Source organism: Phalangium opilio, unplaced genomic scaffold (assembly GCF_054372755.1).
Source record: "Phalangium opilio isolate 3A_F unplaced genomic scaffold, DU_Popi_V2 ptg000105l_1, whole genome shotgun sequence".
NCBI lineage: Eukaryota > Metazoa > Arthropoda > Arachnida > Opiliones > Phalangiidae > Phalangium > Phalangium opilio.
Genome location: NW_028324207.1, coordinates 4,050,591 through 4,060,674, shown reverse-complemented (window position 1 = coordinate 4,060,674; position 10,084 = coordinate 4,050,591). Strand labels below are relative to the sequence as shown.

The window sequence follows — 10,084 nt, the reverse complement described above, 5'->3', positions numbered from 1 at the left end:
AACGTACTTATTTCAATGATATCTTTAGTAGTTCCACAATTTTTTAGTGGTCTCGGTTAACAGAAGCAGTCGTGGCCGAGTGGTTAAGGCGACAGACTAGAAATCTGTTGGGATATTCCAGCGCAGGTTCGAATCCTGCCGACTGCGTTCGAACTAACATACTTATTCCAATGATAGCTTTAGTAGTTCCACACTTTTTGAGTGGTCTCGGTTAACAGAAGCAGTCGTGGCCGAGTGGTTAAGGCGACAGACTAGAAATCTGTTGGGATATTCCCGCGCAGGTTCGAATCCTGCCGACTGCGATTGAGCAAAGATTTTTTATTTCAATAATACCTTTGGTGGTTTCACAGATTTCTGAGTAGTCTCGGTTAATCGAAGCAGTCGTGGACGAGTGGTTAAGGCGACAGACTCGAAATCTGTAGCGATATTCCCGCGCAGGTTCGAATCCTGCCGAGTGCGTTCGAACTAACATACTTATTCCAATGATAGCTTTAGTAGTTCCACACTTTTTGAGTGGTCTCCGTTAACAGAAGCAGTCGTGGCCGAGTGGTTAAGGCGACAGACTCAAAATCTGTTGGGCTATTCCCGCGCACGTTCTAATCCAGCCGACTGCGTTCGAAATAACATGCTAATTCCAATGATAGCTTTAGTAGTTCCACAGATTTTTGAGTGGTCTCAGTTAACAGCAGCAGTCGTGGCCGAGTGGTTAAGGCGACAGACTCGAAACCTGTTCGGATATTCCCGCGCAGGTTCGAATCCTGCCGATTGCGTTCGAACTCACATACTTATTCCAATGATAGCTTTAGTAGTTCCACAATTTTTTAGTGGTCTCGGTTAACAGAAGCAGTCGTGGCCGAGTGGTTAAGGCGACAGACTAGAAATCTGTTGGGATATTCCCGCGCAGGTTCGAATCCTGCCGACTGCGATTGAGCAACGATTTTTTATTTCAATAATACCTTTGGTGGTTTCACAGATTTCTGAGTAGTCTCGGTTAATCGAAGCAGTCGTGGACGAGTGGTTAAGGCGACAGACTTGAAATTTGTAGCGATATTCTCGCGCAGGTTTGAATCCTGCCGAGTGCGTTCGAACTAACATACTTATTCCAATGATAGCTTTAGTAGTTCCACACTTTTTGAGTGGTCTCCGTTAACAGAAGCAGTCGTGGCCGAGTGGTTAAGGCGACAGACTCGAAATCTGTTGGGATATTCCCGCGCAGGTTCGAATCCTGCCGATTGCGATTGAGCAAAGTTTTTTTATTTCAATAATACCTTTAGCAGTTTCACAGATTTTTGAGTGGTCTCAGTTAACAGCAGCAGTGGTGGCCGAGTGGTTAAGGCGACAGACTCGAAATCTGTTGGGATATTTCCGCGCAAGTTCAAATCCTGCCGACTGCGTTCGAACTCACGTACTTATTTCAATGATATCTTTAGTAGTTCCACAATTTTTTAGTGGTCTCGGTTAACAGAAGCAGTCGTGGCCGAGTGGTTAAGGCGACAGACTTGAAATCTGTTGGGATACTCCCGCGCAGGTTCGAATCCTGCCGACTGCGTTCGAACACACATACTTATTCCAATGATAGCTTTAGTAGTTCCACAATTTTTTGAGTGGACTCGCTTAACAGAAGCAGTCGTGGCCGAGTGGTTAAGGCGACAGACTAGAAATCTGTTGGGATATTCCCGCACAGGTTCGAATCCTGCCGACTGCGGTTGAGCAAAGATTTTTTATTTCAATAATACCTTTGGTGGTTTCACAGATTTCTGAGTAGTCTCGGTTAATCGAAGCAGTCGTGGACGAGTGGTTAAGGCGACAGACTCGAAATCTGTAGGGATATTCCCGCGCAGGTTCGAATCCTGCCGACTGCGTTCGAGCTAGCATACTTATTCCAATGATAGCTTTAGTAGTTCCACACTTTTTGAGTGGTCTCTGTTATCAGAAGCAGTCGTGGCCGAGTGGTTAAGACGACAGACTAGAAATCTGTTGGGATATTCCCGCGTAGGTTCGAATCCTGCCGACTGCGATTGAGCAAAGATTTTTTAGTCTATGAGAGCGGTAGCTCTCTTAGATAAGACTTCATACTGTTCTTAATGTATAAGGAGGGTTTTTTGTTTGGATGTAGTTTTTTTTGTATTGTACTAATTGGTTCGGAAAAAATCCACTGAACTACGATTCGGCCTCTTAATATCTGGTTAAAATTTCAAAAAGATCCATTGATTAGTTTATTTTATAAAAAATAAAGTTGCTAAGGGTGGTTTTCATTTCCATAAAATTAATCACAGATTTTGACGAAAAACTGGAAATTTCCCATAGAAATAACATGGGAAATTTTCCAAAGTTACAAATTTTGTCCATACCCTTACAAAAAAAACTATACGTCAGATAGATTTGAAAACGGTTTTAAATGAAAGCCCCATATCCATAGTTGGCGCCTATTTTTTTTCATCAAGAAAAATTAAGTTTAAGTACTGTTTTTCATAGTTTTAATTACATGCTCCGACTTACGTGGTTTACCCTGAAACTATGGAACCTGCGACTTTTTAGCATGAGTTATGTAGTGTATGAAGCGAGTTTGGTCGTTTTACCGCGGTTATAGTCAAATTCTTAGAACAAATAGCTAGCTTAATGGACATTTTATCTTTTCTCAGCTTAGGTTAAAGCTATTTAAACTTAATTATTTTGTGGGTGCTTGTAGGTACTTGTGGGTGCTTGTAGGTACTTGTGGGTGCTTGTAGGTACTTGTGGGTACTTGTGGGTGCATGTAGGTACTTGTGGATACTTGTGGGTGCTTGTGGGTGCTTGTCGGTACTTGTTGGTTCTTATGGGTACTTGTGGGTACTTGTAGGTTCTTATGGGTACTTGTGGGTACTTGTGGGTACTTGTAGGTGCTTGTGGATACTTGTGGGTGCTTGTAGGTACTTGTGGGTTCTTGTGGGTACTTGTAGGTACTTGTGGGTGTTTGTAGGTACTTGTGGGTACTTGTTGGTGCTTGTGGGTGTTTGTAGGTACTTGTGGGTGCTTGTAGGTACTTGTGGGTGTTTGTAGGTACTTGTAGGTACTTGTGGGTTCATGTAGGTACTTGTGGGTTCATGTAGGTACTTGTGGGTTCATGTAGGTACTTGTGGGTTCATGTAGGTACTTGTAGGTACTTGTGGGTTCATGTAGGTACATGTGGGAGTTTGTAAGTACTTGTAGGTTCTCGTAGGTACTTGTGGGTTCATGTAGGTACATGTGGGTGTTTGTAAGTACTTGTAGGTACTCGTAGGTACTTGTGGGTACTTGTGAGTGCTTGTGGGTACTTGTGGGTGCTTGTAGGTGCTTGTGGGTGTTTGTAGGTGCTTGTGGGTGTTTGTAGGTGCTTGTGGGTGTTTGTAGGTACTTGTGGGTGCTTGTAGGTACTTTTGGGTGCTTGTAGGTACTTGTGGGTTCATGTAGGTACTTGTGGGTTCATGTAGGTACTTGTGGGTACTTGTGAGTGCTTGTAGGTACTTGTAGGTACTTGTGGGTACTTGTGAGGTCTTGTGGGTACTTGTGGGTGCTTGTAGGTGCTTGTGGGTGTTTGTAGGTGCTTTTGGGTGTTTGTAGGTGCTTGTGGGTGTTTGTAGGTACTTGTGGGTGCTTGTAGGTACTTGTGGGTGCTTGTAGGTACTTGTAGGTACTTGTGGGTTCATGTAGGTACTTGTGGGTTCATGTAGGTACTTGTGGGTTCATGTATGTACTTGTGGGTTCATGTAGGTACTTGTGGGTGTTTGTAAGTACTTGTAGGTACTCGTAGGTACTTGTGGGTGCTTGTAGGTTCTTGCCCCTGGTACTTGTGGGTGCTTGCTCCGGGTACTTGTGGGTACTTGCCCCGGGTACTTGTGGGTGCTTGCCCCGGGTACTTGTGGGGGCTTGCCCCGGGTACTTGTGGGGGCTTGCCCCGGGTACTTGTGGGGGCTTGCCCCGGGTACTTGTGGGTGCTTGCCCCGGGTACTTGTGGGTGCTTGCCCCGGGTACTTGTGGGGGCTTTCCCCGAGTACTTGTGGGTGCTTTCCCCGAGTACTTGTGGGTGCTTTCCCAGAGTACTTGTGGGTGCTTTCCCCGAGTACTTGTGGGTGCTTTCCCCGAGTACTTGTGGGTGCTTGTAGGTGCTTGTGGGTGCTTGCGGGTACTTGTGGGTGCTTGTAGGTACTTGTGGGTACTTGTGGGTGCTTGCGGGTACTTGTGGGTGCTTGTAGGTACTTGTGGGTACTTGTGGGTGCTTGTAGGTACTTGTGGGTGCTTGTAGGTACTTGTGGGTGCTTGTAGGTACTTGTGGGTGCTTGTGGGTGCTTGTAGGTACTTGTGGGTGCTTGTAGGTACTTGTGGGTGCTTGTAGGTACTTGTGGGTACTTGTGGGTGCTTGTAGGTACTTGTGGGTACTTGTGGGTACTTGTGGGTGCTTGTAGGTACTTGTGGGTACTTGTGGGTGCTTGTAGGTACTTGTGGGTACTTTTGGGTAGATGCTTTGCCCGGGTGCTTGTAGGTGCTTGTGGGTAGGTGGAATTTTTAGGGGGGCGCCTCGCGTTTCAATAAATGATTGTAAAAAATGTATTATTCTAATTACAATAAGAATACAAGCTTTTAATAATTTACGTTTTATTTTTGAAGTATCATTATAAATAAATGTCTGATTGAGCTAAAGTTATGGTCCCCTTTATATATGTTTCTGCTTAGTGCAGATTTTGAAAATGTAAAACAGTTTCTTAAGATTCATAATTAAAATGAAGACTGAAGGAACAGATATTAATCAAAAATGTCTTGATTATAATCAAGACCTAAAAAGTATCGATAAGACTGAGGTTATCACTTGTCTGAATGATCAGATATTAATTTTTCTTTTTAATTGAAACTTAAATGCATGCTTAAGAAAAAACAAAGTTCCATTACCGTTTTCCGTTGAAATAAATTATTTTACTGGTAATCAATTTCAAAAATTTACTTATCTCGGCTTTTCGACCACAATTCCATTCCCCGAAAACATTTTATCATTACATTAATTACTTTTGGGAGATAACGTGTCAAAAAGGCCTATAAAAGAAGAAAAAACTGTAAAAGCGGTCTGTTTAGCCATGATAACAACCTTTTAAAAGTTGCAAGCACTATATAACCCTTTCGAGACCAACTGGACCCGAGCAAACAATAGCTTAACCTGCTACTAGTACGACCAGAGAGAATTGATGTAATCTGGAGTTGAAATTTCATCATGTGCGACCTGCGGCCCTGAAACTCTCCCATAGTCCCAATGTGTGTAGAACATAATTTTTTCGCTGTTATCTGCCAAAATCAATCTTTCTAGATAGTGCCGCCTGCTCACTTGAATTTTTCATGATATAATAAGGTTTGAATGAACAAAATTCTAGATTACTATTTTCACTACTATGTCCCTCTGCTAACTTGAATCAAACTTTCCTCTCTTTCTGCTGCTCATTACCGGTGCCATTCCCTTGACTTTCTGTTCTTTATAACTACTATCATGAATTTATTTATTTCAAACCAAAATATAAAAAAATGGATTCTTTTTCCTTTTGTGCTACTTAGAATTTTCAAATGTATATAATGTTGTGCCGTGCCATATCAAATAGTCTCTAACCATTGTTAGAAACTAGAGAGAGAAATTGGGCAGTAACACTGATCATGCCTTGAACTATGAGAAAGAACAATACGACGGTTGACTAAAGTACACTTGATATTACATCATTTTGCAAAACCGCGAGTAAAAATCTTACTGTCCCTATTGAATTTGGCGCCATTGGTTTTAGAATAATTAAAATGTTCCACTGCGAAGCTTGCCGGTCACAAATGGGGATGTAACGTCTTTAGGAACCTTTTAAAACGCAAAACCATACACGTACTCTCCCAAAAGTAATTAATGTAATGATAAAATGTTTTCGGGGAATGGAATTGTGGTCGAAAAGCCGAGATAAGTAAATTTTTGAAATTGATTACCAGTAAAATAATTTATTTCAACGGAACACGGTAATGGAACTTTGTTTTTTCTTAAGCATGCATTTAAGTTTCAATTAAAAAGAAAAATTAATATCTGATCATTCAGACAAGTGATAACCTCAGTCTTATCGATACTTTTTAGGTCTTGATTATAATCAAGACATTTTTGATTAATTTCAATAATGCCTTTACTAGTTTCATGGATTTTTGAGTGGTCTCAGTTAACAGCAGCTGTCGTGGCCGAGTGGTTAAGGCGACAGACTAGAAATCTGTTGGGATATTCCCGCGCAGGTTCGAATCCTGCCGACTGCGATTGAGCAAAGATTTTTTATTTCAATAATACCTTTGGTGGTTTCACAGATTTCTGAGTAGTCTCGGTTAATCGAAGCAGTCGTGGACGAGTGCTTAAGGCGACAGACTTGAAATCTGTTGGGATATTCCCTCGCAGGTTCGATTCCTGCCGACTGCGTTCGAACTCACATACTTATTCCAATGATAGCTTTAGTAGTTCCACAATTTTTTAGTGGTCTCGGTTAACAGAAGCAGTCGTGGCCGAGTGGTTAAGGCGACAGACTTGAAATCTGTTGGGATATTCCCGCGCAGGTTCGAATCCTGCCGACTGCGATTGAGCAAAGATTTTTTATTTCAATAATACCTTTGGTGGTTTCACAGATTTCTGAGTAGTCTCGGTTAATCGAAGCAGTCGTGGACGAGTGCTTAAGGCGACAGACTCGAAATCTGTTGGGATATTCCCGCGCAGGTTCGAATCCTGCCGACTGCGTTCGAACAAACATTCTTATTCCAATAATAGCTTTAGTAGTTCCACAGTTTTTTGAGTGGTCTCGGTTAACAGAAGCAGTCGTGGCCGAGTGGTTAAGGCGACAGACTAGAAATCTGTTGGGATATTCCCGCGCAGGTTCGAATCCTGCCGACTGCGATTGAGCAAAGATTTTTTATTTCAATAATACCTTTGGTGGTTTCACAGATTTCTGAGTAGTCTCGGTTAATCGAAGCAGTCGTGGACGAGTGGTTAAGGCGACAGACTCGAAATCTGTAGGGATATTACCGCGCAGGTTCGAATCCTGCCGACTGCGTTCGAACTAACATACTTATTCCAATGATAGCTTTAGTAGTTCCACACTTTTTGAGTGGTCTCGGTTAACAGAAGCAGTCGTGGCCGAGTGGTTAAGGCGACAGACTAGAAATCCGTTGGGATATTCCCGCGCACGTTCGAATCCTGCCGACTGCGATTGAGCAGAGATTTTTTATTTCAATAATACCTTTGGTGGTTTCACAGATTTCTGAGTAGTCTCGGTTAATCGAAGCAGTCGTGGACGAGTGGTTAAGGCGACAGACTCGAAATGTGTAGGGATATTACCGCGCAGGTTCGAATCCTGCCGACTGCGTTCGAACTAACATACTTATTCCAATGATAGCTTTAGTAGTTCCACACTTTTTGAGTGGTCTCGGTTAACAGAAGCAGTCGTGGCCGAGTGGTTAAGGCGACAGACTTGAAATCTGTTGGGATACTCCCGCGCAGGTTCGAATCCTGCCGACTGCGTTCGAAACCACATACTTATTCCAATGATAGCTTTAGTAGTTCCACAATTTTTTGAGTGGACTCGCTTAGCAGAAGCAGTCGTGGCCGAGTGGTTAAGGCGACTGACTAGAAATCTGTTGGGATATTCCCGCGCAGGTTCGAATCCTGCCGACTGCGATTTAGCAAAGATTTTTTATTTCAATAATACCTTTGGTGGTTTCACAGATTTCTGAGTAGTCTCGGTTAATCGAAGCAGTCGTGGACGAGTGGTTAAGGCGACAGACTCGAAATCTGTAGGGATATTACCGCAAAGGTTCGAATCCTGCCGACTGCGTTCGAACTAACATACTTATTCCAATGATAGCTTTAGTAGTTCCACAATTTTTTTAGTGGACTCGCTTGAGAGAAGCAGTCGTGGCCGAGTGGTTAAGGCGACAGACTAGAAATCTGTTGGGATATTCCCGCGCACGTTCGCATCCTGCCGACTGCGATTGAGCAAAGATTTTTTATTTCAATAATACCTTTGGTGGTTTCACAGATTTCTGAGTAGTCTCGGTTAATCGAAGCAGTCGTGGACGAGTGGTTAAGGCGACAGACTCGAAATGTGTAGGGATATTACCGCGCAGGTTCGAATCCTGCCGACTGCGTTCGAACTAACATACTTATTCCAATGATAGCTTTAGTAGTTCCACACTTTTTGAGTGGTCTCGGTTAACAGAAGCAGTCGTGGCCCAGTGGTTAAGGCGACAGACTTGAAATCTGTTGGGATACTCCCGCGCAGGTTCGAATCCTGCCGACTGCGTTCGAAACCACATACTTATTCCAATGATAGCTTTAGTAGTTCCACAATTTTTTGAGTGGACTCGCTTAGCAGAAGCAGTCGTGGCCGAGTGGTTAAGGCGACTGACTAGAAATCTGTTGGGATATTCCCGCGCAGGTTCGAATCCTGCCGACTGCGATTGAGCAAAGATTTTTTATTTCAATAATACCTTTGGTGGTTTCACAGATTTCTGAGTAGTCTCGGTTAATCGAAGCAGTCGTGGACGAGTGGTTAAGGCGACAGACTCGAAATCTGTAGGGATATTACCGCACAGGTTCGAATCCTGCCGACTGCGTTCGAACTAACATACTTATTCCAATGATAACTTTAGTAGTTACACACTTTTTGAGTGGTCTCGGTTAACAGAAGCAGTCGTGGCCGAGTGGTTAAGGCGACAGACTAGAAATCTGTTGTGATATTCCCGCGCAGGTTCGAATCCTGCCGACTGCGATTGAGCAAAGATTTTTTATTTCAATAATACCTTTGGTGGTTTTACAGATTTCTGAGTAGTCTTGGTTAATTGAAGCAGTCGTGGACGAGAGGTTAAGGCGACAGACTCGAAATCTGTAGCGATATTCCCGCGCAGGTTCGAATCCTGCCGACTGCGTTCGAACTAACATACTTATTCCAATGATAGCTTTAGTAGTTCCACACTTTTTGAGTGGTCTCCGTTAACAGAAGCAGTCGTGGCCGAGTGGTTAAGGCGACAGACTCGAGATCTGTTGGGATATTCCCGCGCAGGTTCGAATCCTGCCGATTGCGATTGAGCAAAGATTTTTTATTTCAATAATACCTTTAGCAGTTTCACAGATTTTTGAGTGGTCTCGGTTAACAGAAGCAGTCGTGGCCGAGTGGTTAAGGCGACAGACTCGAAATCTGTTGGGATATTTCCGCGCAGGTTCGAATCCTGCCGACTGCGTTCGAACACACATACTTATTCCAATGATAGCTTTAGTAGTTCCACAATATTTTGAGTGGACTCGCTTAACAGAAGTAGTCGTGGCCGAGTGGTTAAGGCGACAGACTAGAAATCTGTTGGGATATTCCCGCGCAGGTTCGAATCCTGCCGACTGCGATTGAGCAAAGATTTTTTATTTCAATAATACCTTTGGTGGTTTTACAGATTTCTGAGTAGTCTCGGTTAATCGAAGTAGTCGTGGACGAGTGGTTAAGGCGACAGACTCGAAATCTGTAGCGATGTTCCCGCGCAGGTTCGAATCCTGCCGACTGCGTTCGAACTAACATACTTATTCCAATGATAGCTTTAGTAGTTCCACAATTTTTTGAGTGGTCTCCGTTTACAGAAGCAGTCGTGCCCGAGTGGTTAAGGCGACAGACTTGAAATCTGTTGGGATATTCCCGCGCAGGTTCGAATCCTGCCGACTGCGTTCGAACACACTTAATTATTCCAATGATAGCTTAAGTAGTTCCACAATTTTTTTAGTGGACTCGCTTGAGAGAAGCAGTCGTGGCCGAGTGGTTAAGGCGACAGACTAGAAATCTGTTGGGATATTCCGCGCAGGTTCGAATCCTGCCGACTGCCAATGAGCAAAGATATTTATTTCAATAATACCTTTGGTGGTTTCACAGATTTCTGAGGAGTCTCGGTTAATCGAAGCAGTCGTGGACGAGTGCTTAAGGCGACAGGCTCGAAATCTGTTGGGATATTTCCTCGCAGGTTCGATTCCTGCCGACTGCGTTCGAACTCACATACTTATTCCAATGATAGCTTTAGTAGTTCCACAATTTTTTAGTGGTCTCGG

At 43.5% G+C, this 10,084-nt stretch overlaps 36 non-coding genes across 36 annotated transcripts; all 36 read left to right on the top strand.

Annotated features, from left to right (window-relative positions):
- Positions 1 to 65: 65 nt before the first annotated feature.
- TRNAS-AGA (transfer RNA serine (anticodon AGA)) lies at positions 66 to 147 on the top strand. Its single transcript has one exon. It is a non-coding gene; the product is annotated as a tRNA-Ser (tRNA).
- Positions 148 to 220: 73 nt separating this feature from the next.
- On the top strand, positions 221 to 302 carry TRNAS-AGA (transfer RNA serine (anticodon AGA)). Its single transcript has one exon. It is a non-coding gene; the product is annotated as a tRNA-Ser (tRNA).
- Positions 303 to 377: 75 nt separating this feature from the next.
- Positions 378 to 459, top strand: TRNAS-CGA (transfer RNA serine (anticodon CGA)). Its single transcript has one exon. It is a non-coding gene; the product is annotated as a tRNA-Ser (tRNA).
- A 229-nt stretch (positions 460 to 688) lies between these two features.
- Positions 689 to 770, top strand: TRNAS-CGA (transfer RNA serine (anticodon CGA)). Its single transcript has one exon. It is a non-coding gene; the product is annotated as a tRNA-Ser (tRNA).
- Positions 771 to 843: 73 nt separating this feature from the next.
- TRNAS-AGA (transfer RNA serine (anticodon AGA)) lies at positions 844 to 925 on the top strand. The gene has a single exon. It is a non-coding gene; the product is annotated as a tRNA-Ser (tRNA).
- A 230-nt stretch (positions 926 to 1,155) lies between these two features.
- Positions 1,156 to 1,237, top strand: TRNAS-CGA (transfer RNA serine (anticodon CGA)). The gene has a single exon. It is a non-coding gene; the product is annotated as a tRNA-Ser (tRNA).
- Positions 1,238 to 1,312: 75 nt separating this feature from the next.
- TRNAS-CGA (transfer RNA serine (anticodon CGA)) lies at positions 1,313 to 1,394 on the top strand. Its single transcript has one exon. It is a non-coding gene; the product is annotated as a tRNA-Ser (tRNA).
- Positions 1,395 to 1,467: 73 nt separating this feature from the next.
- On the top strand, positions 1,468 to 1,549 carry TRNAS-UGA (transfer RNA serine (anticodon UGA)). The gene has a single exon. It is a non-coding gene; the product is annotated as a tRNA-Ser (tRNA).
- A 74-nt stretch (positions 1,550 to 1,623) lies between these two features.
- On the top strand, positions 1,624 to 1,705 carry TRNAS-AGA (transfer RNA serine (anticodon AGA)). The gene has a single exon. It is a non-coding gene; the product is annotated as a tRNA-Ser (tRNA).
- Positions 1,706 to 1,780: 75 nt separating this feature from the next.
- On the top strand, positions 1,781 to 1,862 carry TRNAS-CGA (transfer RNA serine (anticodon CGA)). Its single transcript has one exon. It is a non-coding gene; the product is annotated as a tRNA-Ser (tRNA).
- Positions 1,863 to 1,935: 73 nt separating this feature from the next.
- TRNAS-AGA (transfer RNA serine (anticodon AGA)) lies at positions 1,936 to 2,017 on the top strand. The gene has a single exon. It is a non-coding gene; the product is annotated as a tRNA-Ser (tRNA).
- Positions 2,018 to 6,191: 4,174 nt separating this feature from the next.
- TRNAS-AGA (transfer RNA serine (anticodon AGA)) lies at positions 6,192 to 6,273 on the top strand. Its single transcript has one exon. It is a non-coding gene; the product is annotated as a tRNA-Ser (tRNA).
- A 75-nt stretch (positions 6,274 to 6,348) lies between these two features.
- Positions 6,349 to 6,430, top strand: TRNAS-UGA (transfer RNA serine (anticodon UGA)). Its single transcript has one exon. It is a non-coding gene; the product is annotated as a tRNA-Ser (tRNA).
- A 73-nt stretch (positions 6,431 to 6,503) lies between these two features.
- Positions 6,504 to 6,585, top strand: TRNAS-UGA (transfer RNA serine (anticodon UGA)). The gene has a single exon. It is a non-coding gene; the product is annotated as a tRNA-Ser (tRNA).
- Positions 6,586 to 6,660: 75 nt separating this feature from the next.
- On the top strand, positions 6,661 to 6,742 carry TRNAS-CGA (transfer RNA serine (anticodon CGA)). The gene has a single exon. It is a non-coding gene; the product is annotated as a tRNA-Ser (tRNA).
- A 74-nt stretch (positions 6,743 to 6,816) lies between these two features.
- Positions 6,817 to 6,898, top strand: TRNAS-AGA (transfer RNA serine (anticodon AGA)). Its single transcript has one exon. It is a non-coding gene; the product is annotated as a tRNA-Ser (tRNA).
- A 75-nt stretch (positions 6,899 to 6,973) lies between these two features.
- On the top strand, positions 6,974 to 7,055 carry TRNAS-CGA (transfer RNA serine (anticodon CGA)). Its single transcript has one exon. It is a non-coding gene; the product is annotated as a tRNA-Ser (tRNA).
- Positions 7,056 to 7,128: 73 nt separating this feature from the next.
- Positions 7,129 to 7,210, top strand: TRNAS-AGA (transfer RNA serine (anticodon AGA)). Its single transcript has one exon. It is a non-coding gene; the product is annotated as a tRNA-Ser (tRNA).
- Positions 7,211 to 7,285: 75 nt separating this feature from the next.
- Positions 7,286 to 7,367, top strand: TRNAS-CGA (transfer RNA serine (anticodon CGA)). Its single transcript has one exon. It is a non-coding gene; the product is annotated as a tRNA-Ser (tRNA).
- A 73-nt stretch (positions 7,368 to 7,440) lies between these two features.
- Positions 7,441 to 7,522, top strand: TRNAS-UGA (transfer RNA serine (anticodon UGA)). Its single transcript has one exon. It is a non-coding gene; the product is annotated as a tRNA-Ser (tRNA).
- A 74-nt stretch (positions 7,523 to 7,596) lies between these two features.
- TRNAS-AGA (transfer RNA serine (anticodon AGA)) lies at positions 7,597 to 7,678 on the top strand. The gene has a single exon. It is a non-coding gene; the product is annotated as a tRNA-Ser (tRNA).
- A 75-nt stretch (positions 7,679 to 7,753) lies between these two features.
- Positions 7,754 to 7,835, top strand: TRNAS-CGA (transfer RNA serine (anticodon CGA)). The gene has a single exon. It is a non-coding gene; the product is annotated as a tRNA-Ser (tRNA).
- A 74-nt stretch (positions 7,836 to 7,909) lies between these two features.
- On the top strand, positions 7,910 to 7,991 carry TRNAS-AGA (transfer RNA serine (anticodon AGA)). The gene has a single exon. It is a non-coding gene; the product is annotated as a tRNA-Ser (tRNA).
- A 75-nt stretch (positions 7,992 to 8,066) lies between these two features.
- On the top strand, positions 8,067 to 8,148 carry TRNAS-CGA (transfer RNA serine (anticodon CGA)). The gene has a single exon. It is a non-coding gene; the product is annotated as a tRNA-Ser (tRNA).
- A 73-nt stretch (positions 8,149 to 8,221) lies between these two features.
- TRNAS-UGA (transfer RNA serine (anticodon UGA)) lies at positions 8,222 to 8,303 on the top strand. Its single transcript has one exon. It is a non-coding gene; the product is annotated as a tRNA-Ser (tRNA).
- Positions 8,304 to 8,377: 74 nt separating this feature from the next.
- On the top strand, positions 8,378 to 8,459 carry TRNAS-AGA (transfer RNA serine (anticodon AGA)). The gene has a single exon. It is a non-coding gene; the product is annotated as a tRNA-Ser (tRNA).
- A 75-nt stretch (positions 8,460 to 8,534) lies between these two features.
- Positions 8,535 to 8,616, top strand: TRNAS-CGA (transfer RNA serine (anticodon CGA)). Its single transcript has one exon. It is a non-coding gene; the product is annotated as a tRNA-Ser (tRNA).
- A 73-nt stretch (positions 8,617 to 8,689) lies between these two features.
- Positions 8,690 to 8,771, top strand: TRNAS-AGA (transfer RNA serine (anticodon AGA)). Its single transcript has one exon. It is a non-coding gene; the product is annotated as a tRNA-Ser (tRNA).
- A 75-nt stretch (positions 8,772 to 8,846) lies between these two features.
- Positions 8,847 to 8,928, top strand: TRNAS-CGA (transfer RNA serine (anticodon CGA)). The gene has a single exon. It is a non-coding gene; the product is annotated as a tRNA-Ser (tRNA).
- A 73-nt stretch (positions 8,929 to 9,001) lies between these two features.
- TRNAS-CGA (transfer RNA serine (anticodon CGA)) lies at positions 9,002 to 9,083 on the top strand. Its single transcript has one exon. It is a non-coding gene; the product is annotated as a tRNA-Ser (tRNA).
- Positions 9,084 to 9,158: 75 nt separating this feature from the next.
- On the top strand, positions 9,159 to 9,240 carry TRNAS-CGA (transfer RNA serine (anticodon CGA)). The gene has a single exon. It is a non-coding gene; the product is annotated as a tRNA-Ser (tRNA).
- Positions 9,241 to 9,314: 74 nt separating this feature from the next.
- On the top strand, positions 9,315 to 9,396 carry TRNAS-AGA (transfer RNA serine (anticodon AGA)). The gene has a single exon. It is a non-coding gene; the product is annotated as a tRNA-Ser (tRNA).
- A 75-nt stretch (positions 9,397 to 9,471) lies between these two features.
- TRNAS-CGA (transfer RNA serine (anticodon CGA)) lies at positions 9,472 to 9,553 on the top strand. Its single transcript has one exon. It is a non-coding gene; the product is annotated as a tRNA-Ser (tRNA).
- Positions 9,554 to 9,627: 74 nt separating this feature from the next.
- TRNAS-UGA (transfer RNA serine (anticodon UGA)) lies at positions 9,628 to 9,709 on the top strand. Its single transcript has one exon. It is a non-coding gene; the product is annotated as a tRNA-Ser (tRNA).
- A 74-nt stretch (positions 9,710 to 9,783) lies between these two features.
- Positions 9,784 to 9,864, top strand: TRNAS-AGA (transfer RNA serine (anticodon AGA)). Its single transcript has one exon. It is a non-coding gene; the product is annotated as a tRNA-Ser (tRNA).
- A 74-nt stretch (positions 9,865 to 9,938) lies between these two features.
- On the top strand, positions 9,939 to 10,020 carry TRNAS-CGA (transfer RNA serine (anticodon CGA)). The gene has a single exon. It is a non-coding gene; the product is annotated as a tRNA-Ser (tRNA).
- The last annotated feature ends 64 nt before the right edge of the window (positions 10,021 to 10,084 follow it).